An 8,233-nucleotide genomic window follows, 5' to 3' on the forward strand; every position below is an offset into this window, starting at 1 on the left:
GCTCGAATTTCACTTCCTGGACAGACGCCCAGTGACAATAAGGTCCTTCGGGAACGGGGAAATATTAAATCACAAGGTTTAGTTGGCATTTTATTGAAAATCTGGCTGGGGGCTTTTTTATCACCCCAATGTACTTGTATTGAAAACAGTAATTTAGAAAACTGAGAATGGCTTCTGTTTTCCTTAACTACATACAACCATTACACCTGCACTGTAATCTGAAAATAATAAGCAGTACACCCTTTAAGGAGGTAATTAAACCCATTGTAGTTTACAATGTGTACATCACCCTCACTCTTAGATTGTTTGGCTATCAGCTGCTTAAAATAAAACAATTTTCCAGAGTCAAATGTTTCTTTCTCACGTTATCTATCTTTCCTCATAAACTGTATCTTTATACATAGTTAATACAATAACCGAAGCTAAAGCAGTTCTGCCACATCGTGTTCTACGCCACAGCTTCTGAAGTGACTGGCGATTCGCGAACGATGCGTTCTTTTTGGAACGATTCTTTTCAGTGAATTATATGAACCGAGTTGTTATTACGAAAGAATCGATTCAGTGGAGCTCAACAGAAGTGCTAAAGCGCATGAAGGTCCTGCGTGATGTCGTCAGTGTCTTTAGTTTCGCAGGTAGATGTTTAAATAAAGCGCATGCGCAAGATCCAACTGACTTATGAGTCTTTACTTACATTCGATAACGAGTCACAAACTCAAGAATCAGGCTAACGGTTCTCCTTTATTTGTTTGGCGAGCAGCACATTCTCATTCTCAACTTGTGATTCTATAACGAAAAGTCTAATCTTAATTATTTATCTGAGATGTGTTATTATGCTTTGTGCACAGAATCAGGACAATGGCATATTAACTATCATATTAAATATATATTAGAACATACATACATACATAATGCTGTATAAAAATGTACAAATTATTAAATTATATATTTGTGAGGAAATCAGAGACCCATCATCCCCAAACAGCAGAATGAATCACACAAATAAAATAAATCAAAAATAATCAAATCAGCAAAGTAAATGCCCATCACTAGTTCTAAAGTGTGTGTGGTGGGAAAAGTCAGTGTTGCCAAGTCTTGTAAGACAAACAAGTAACATCACAAGCCCAAATTAAGCCTAGTGTGCAAAGTAAGATAGAAAAATCAAGCCCAAAAATAAGCCCAGTTCTCCAAGTATGTCTCTGTAAAAATACAGTAACATGCATACAACATTAATTGAAATACAGGAGGAATGGTTCTAATTTTTAATTTATCATTTTCTTTTGTTAGTGTCTCTTTTTTGGTAGAGTTTAAAAAAACAGTAAATAACTTATGGCTTGCCATAAGCTAAACATGGCCCTTTGAAGCAAATGTTAAACAAATTCTTGTATACTGGACTCATAAATAACACATATTTATTTCAAGACATTTCATATCTCCTGGGATTATCTTTTAAGAAAAAAAAAATGATAACATCATGTATATCAGTAAAAAAGAATTCTGTTTACAGAAAATGCTGTGATACTTTTACAATAACATTTAGGCCTACCTTGATGAGGTTCATCATTTTCGTCATTGTTCCCTGCTTTGTTTAAATCATAAATCCCAACATTGAATCTCTAGAGTGTCTAATTACTGGGTTGGACGTCCTTACAGCAGATCCTTGTGCATCTCAAGTCATATTTAATGTGAATGATGCTGCTTGCTGCTAACAGTTTCCATGTGACCGCATAGCTTGGATTTAATAAGGTTTGTCTGAGAAAAAACCCTCACAACATCTGCCTTGCTAAGAGGCATTACTATCAAAGAGAGAGAACACAAAGAGTAGGTAAGCTCTTTGAAACACAGCTCTCCACTGCTGTCTTTGTACTGTAGAACCTCCATCCAGAATGATTCTGCTTTCTCATCCTTGTTAATTTTCCAGTCATGGAAAGTGATGCATGAAATTCTGTATCCAGACAGGTGTCACTGTACAACTTCAGCACTGAGAGAGTGACCAAAGCAGGCTTGGTCTTGGACAGAAATGACCAAAGGCCTGAATGAAACAACTCATCACCATAAGAAGTCTTTGTTATACTTGTATAGCTGCCAACACTTGAAAGTCTCAGAATGTGGTGTTTGTGTTATTTTCTGCATCAGGCTACAGATTTTCATCACCAAGTGTCACTGTGAAAGCCACTCCATAACTCACTGCATTCACTGGCAGAAATGCATCTCTATTCTTGAAGTTTATGATGAGCAATCAGTCAGTTTTGCCTGGACAAACAATTTGAAACACAAGACTGAAAGAATGTTTGCAAGCAGTCCAGAAATTTTAAATGCATTTCCAGTGTCAGCCTGGGTGTTTGTTCATCCTATTGAAATCCTGAAGAAAGGGCATTAAGAACTGCAAGAAGAGAGTGTTATAGGGGTCAGAATGCATTTTGGTAGAGACTTTCTGCTTTGTAGCACCTTTGTTTATCCTTGCTCATCTGAAAGTGCAGTTTCATCCCATTATGCAAGAATGTGCACACAGCATTGATGGACAGACAGCCACCTAGTTCCTGACAGCTGGATAAGTGAAATAGGGGTTTCACCTGGGGTTATGAATTGGTATATCATGGCATATTCTCTGCACCTTTAAGTGCTTTGCGAAAAACAATTATGAGAGTATGAAATCAGAAACAAGTTCCTTGAAAGTGTTTCAAAAATCTTACTGGCACTTAGCTGGCAATAATGAGCTACAGATTTTCATTCTGCCATCTGAGATGTGCTTAGACATTGTTGATCTTTACATCCACCACACTGCATCCATCCATCCAAAGCCCCACACACTTTTTAAAATCCCGTCCTAAACTCTAGAGAACAGTGGTCAGTGTGGGTGCAATGGCTTCAGTTGTTTACCCTTCAAGGTTGACCAGTCCAAGAAATGTGGACACAATCTTCTTCAGGGATACACTATAATAGTACACAATAAAGCATAGCAGCTTTACAGCAGCAACATCTCTGCTTTCATCTATTGTTAATTATTAAGTATTGAGAGTCGCCATTGTCTTTCAAGAGATCTTTTAGCATACATGGAGCAATTACATGGCTAATGAGGACAGACCATTTGGGTCTATACAAGTATACGTTCCTTTAGAAATGAAACAAACAAGTTCCCCAAGGTGATCCACTGAGTTAATTGAAGAATGACAGGCTGCAGCAAACTAGCTGTAGCTCTGACATGGACACAGAATCGAATTTTGACTCAGCAGAACATGGGAAACCCATGTCAGTTAATTTTTCTGTTGCTGTGTGTTGGATTAGAGTGATGAGCCCTCCATTTACATTTTCAAAACTTGCACACTGCCCTGGGTTCATCACCTACAACTAGACAAATCTACTCCTTAAGGTGCGTGTTCTTTCCCGAGTAAGAGTTGTACAGTATTGTTTATCGTCTTTTTGCCCACTTTGTTAGAGGCATTGAATGTCAATTTCATCACAAAAGTCTTTTCAGAACATAGAAAATATCTATATTTTATAGAGCTGATACGCAAATAAAAAAGCCCCAAAACCACAACCTTAAAATAAAAACAAGCAAAAAAAAAAACGCAACCCTCAAGTCAATAGAATTATAAGGAGACCTGGGTTCGCTTTCCGGGACCTCCCTGCGTGGAGTTTGCATGTCCTCCCACAGTCTAAAGACATGCAGGTTAGGTGCATTGGCGATCCAAAATGGTCCCTAGTGTGTGTGCTTGGTGTGTGGGTGTGTGTGTGTGTGCGCCCTGCGGTATGGTGGCGTCCTATCCGGGGTTTGTTTCCTGCTTTGCACCCTGTGTTGGCTGGGATTGGCTCCAGCAGACCCCCGTGACCCTGTAGTTAGGATATAGCGGTTGGATAATGGATGGATGGATGGATATAATGAGCCACAACACTATAGAGAGAGTATGTTCAAAGAGACACATCTAAAAGATATTATTTAGGGAATGCCTTGCAAACAGGAAGTGGTTTTATTTAAATTATATGTTCCCAGTTTCTTCCCCAGTGTTCCATTTTATTTCACAACCTGACAAACGACTTTATTTTGTCTTGCTGGGGGTGTGGGCAAACAGAAATAAACACGAACAGTATAAAGAAATCCTATTATTGTGTTCATAAGAATTACTTATGAATGCTTTGAAATGACTTCAGTTTTTTTTTGTGCGATGCCTCTTGACTGATTGGTACAAGAAAACCCACACATATGATACAGTATACTATTCTGCTCATTCTGATGTCTAGCTATGCAAGACATTGAGCTTTTTGGGGTTACACCTATTATTGGCTGTCTAGACTGCAAAACCTTTATTTGTACGACATTTGTGAACAGTACTTTTTGTAGGAAATTGCATAATTATAATAAAAAGCAAACCAATAGGTGTCTGCAGCAAAAATGACCAGAAGGACTTGAAATTATGCATGCCACATCGACAGACCCTAGAGGTTCACCCCTTAATGGGATATGAGGGATCAAAGTTACTCCTTTTCACAAAACCTGTTTTGTATTCAACCATTGGAACTGATGTTTTCTTTACTTTCTGTTTAATTTAAAATTTAGATTGTTTTTACAGTGTATGATGTGTAAATATGTGTAAGCTCTCAGTAAAGAAATCCACACAAGAATAAACTTGATTTGTGCCCTGCAGTACACTGCTCTTACATTTAAGCTTTGTTACTACCCTGTTATCAATGCTACTGGCTCCTTATGACCTTTTAATGGAAAAAGCAGCCTTAGAAATCTAGAGACGATCAGTCAATCCACTGTCTGGTGTTACTGTAAATCTATTATAAACAAATTTCAAATGTGAAAATAATTAATTCATCTTTAAAATATCAGAGGGATCAGAAATCAATTCGTTAGGCTTTACGTAATGATTATGCTTACTCTTAGAATCTGACAGCATTATTTGTATTATAGTGTTCGACAATAATGCAAAACTATATGTTAAACATCCATTTTTCCAGTCAAATTTATATTCAGATTCAAAACTAGATCATATTTAAATTCCATATTAATAATCTTGTTTCATTTTTTGGAGTATCAGAAGCTATTCTGCCAGCAAACAACATATTTCAAATCTGGAAGTCCAAGAAGAGCTCATTATATCCTTTAGCCAGAAGTGGTTGGACTCTTCAAAAACAAACAAATGAGCACAGTTCTGTTAACGGTAAAACAATATTAACACAAGGCACATTCAGCACAGATTAATGGAAAATGGAATAATGATGAAAACAACCTAATGTGTCTCATTTGTAAGTACCTATTATTTGGAGAGTTCAACTTATGTCTATGTATATCTAAAAACAGAAAGAAGACTATTAGTTTCATTATGCTTATTATCTGCTCAATTACCCATGTTAATGTTTAATATCAATAAAGTTTTTCTCTTGGTAGATTTTTTTCCACTTTTTCTTGCATTTTGCTGAATGGAATAAATGGACCCTATTTGTTCCTTTGCTGGTCAGAGTTATATAACACACATTTCAAACATATACAGAGTATAACAGTAAAAAACGCCTGCTGAACTCAGATAACATCAGATGCATATTTTAATAGATTAGAATGGTAAATTATATTTGGTCAGTGACTGGATAGATTTTTAACATTTACTTTGGATGGAAAGGTAATGTAGTGTATCACTGCTGCCTCACTGTTCCAAAGTCATGGTGCAATTTCAGCCCAGGAACTGCTCTGTGTGGTGAATGTACATTTTCCCCTTGTTCTTCTGTTTATTCTTTTCCACATTTCATATACGTATAGGAAAACCTAAGGACAGGCTGATTCCCAACTCCACAAATTATGAGCTTGTTCTGTTAATGCCTGGTTTGTTACATTACAATATTTTGTTTTTTAGCAAAAGGACAGATATATGCAGTACAATTACCTGAGCTTGGTCAATATTAAAGTAAACTGAAATGGACCACCAAAAGCAATGACATATTGAATTAACTTTGCAGACAGACTAGACAAGAGCTATGCTAACTCATTGTGCAACTTCTGTTTTGACAGTGGCCTCTTCATGTACCAGTGATGCACCTACAGTGGATTCAGAAAGAATTCAGATCCTGTCGCATTTTGCACACTTGTAGATTTAATTTTCAATGAACGAAATTGCCATTTTCTCCCATTAATCTACACTTAATAGCACAAAATGATGAATTCAAAACATATTTTTTAGAAAGGTTTGCAAATTTATTAAAAGTCAAAAACTGAAATCTCTCATTTGCCTAGGTATTCAAAGTCAGAGCCGTTGCTGCAGCACTAAAAATTGTGGTCAGGTGCATTCTATTTGCTTTAATTATTCTTAAAGTGTGTGTAGAACTTGATTGGAGTCAATTTGTGGCAAAATGAACTGAATGGATATAATTTAGAAAGGCACACAGCTTTGTACAGTATATAAGGTCCCACAATTCACACTGCATGTCAGGACAAAAAACAAGCCATGAAATCCAAGGACTTTCTGTAGACCGCCATGATAAAATTGTGATGAGGCATAGATCAGAGCAAGGGTAAAATAAAAAATATAAAGTTTTGAACATTCCCAGGAGCACAGTAGTCTCGATAAATGAGAAATAGAAGACATTTTTATAACCACCAGGACTCTTGTTAGAGTTAACCATCCAGTCAAACTGAGTAACCAGGCAAAAAGGGCCTTGGTCAGGGAGGTCACTTTAACAGACATTTAGAAGTCCTCTGCTGAGATGGAACAACCTGTCAAAAGGGTGACCATCTCAACACAACACCATCAATCAGGTGTTTATGGTAGAGTGGCTAGACAGAAGTCTCACTTGAAAATGGCATGAGGAAGATGATCCACTGGTCTGATAAGACAAAAACTTAACTGTTTGGGCAGAACTCCAAGCACAATGTCTAGTGAAGGAAAGGCACTGCTCATCATGTGCCTGATTGATATGACTCATTGATATGGTGAAGCGTGGTGATGGCAGCATCATGATGTGGGTGTGCTTATCAATGGCAGGGACAGGCAATATGGTCAGTAGTGAAGAAAGGGTGAATACAACCAAATGCAGGCAGGTCCTTCAAGAAAACCTGCTCCAGATTGCATGCAACCTCAGTCTGGAGTGACAGTTCTCCTTTCAGCACAACTATGACTTAAAGGATACAGCCAAGACAATGCTGGAGTGGTTCTAGGATAAGTCTAAGTATGTCCTTCAGAATCCCAGGAAAAGTCCAGGCTTAAACCTCATTAAACATCCCTGCAGAGACGTGAAGATGACCGATTATAAACTGTGATGGATTGCCGGCTTCCTATTCCGGCCCTCACCCCCAGGCCACCAGGAGGAGCTCTCCCAACAGCATGTATGTGCCCCGAATTCCAGCAGGGCCTCATGGACTATGTAGTTTTTATACACAGCCCTGCTGGATACCTTGGGGACCAATGGGAGTCGCTTTCGGGAGGCCCGTGGACTCATATGTGCCCTATAACCTGGAAGTACGTCCTGGTCACGTGAACAGGAGAGATGACGTACTTCCAGGTTGAAGAAAAGGACTTCTACCCTGACCCGGAAGGAATAAGGACTTGTGTGTAATGGAACAGGAACACCTCTGGGTCAGGGGGTATAAAAGACTCTGGGAAAGCCCAGTACACTGAGCTGAGCTGGGAGGTAGGTTGGTGAAGTGTCTGGGAGTGGAGGATTGGTTTGTGATTAGTGTTTTGATAGTTATATGAGTACTGTGGAGTGGAGGGTGCTTTGTGCACTGAATAATAAGAAAATAAAAGAGTCTTGTACTTTTACCTGGTGTTTAGAGTGGTACCTGAGGGTTCAAGAGGTAGATCGATACCTCTACTGCTACAAAACGTATCCCATCCAGCCTAACCTAATTTGAGAGGATCTGCCAGGAAGAATGTGATAAACTGCCCAAATCGAGTTGTGCAAGACTTGTAAAGACTTACCTAAGAAGACTTGAGCTGTAAAATCTGGCAAAGTGGCTTCTACAAACTTATCTCATAAGGGTTTGAATACTTATATGGATTTGCCAACATTACTCAAAACATGTTATGGCTTATTCAGTGTAGATTGATAGGCAATAATGGCAAATTCATCCATTCAAAATTAAATCCTCAAAACAATAAAGTGTGCAAAACGTTAAGGGGTCTAAATACTTTCTGAATCCACTATAATTGTTTTTTGCTGCATGCTTTCTTCCCATCAGAGTTTTAAGAGTATAACTGGTTTTCAGGATGAAGAGGTAAACTAATCTGGGCCAGTGAATATC

This window comes from Erpetoichthys calabaricus, chromosome 11 (genome assembly GCF_900747795.2).
Source record: "Erpetoichthys calabaricus chromosome 11, fErpCal1.3, whole genome shotgun sequence".
Taxonomy (NCBI): Eukaryota; Metazoa; Chordata; class Cladistia; order Polypteriformes; family Polypteridae; genus Erpetoichthys; species Erpetoichthys calabaricus.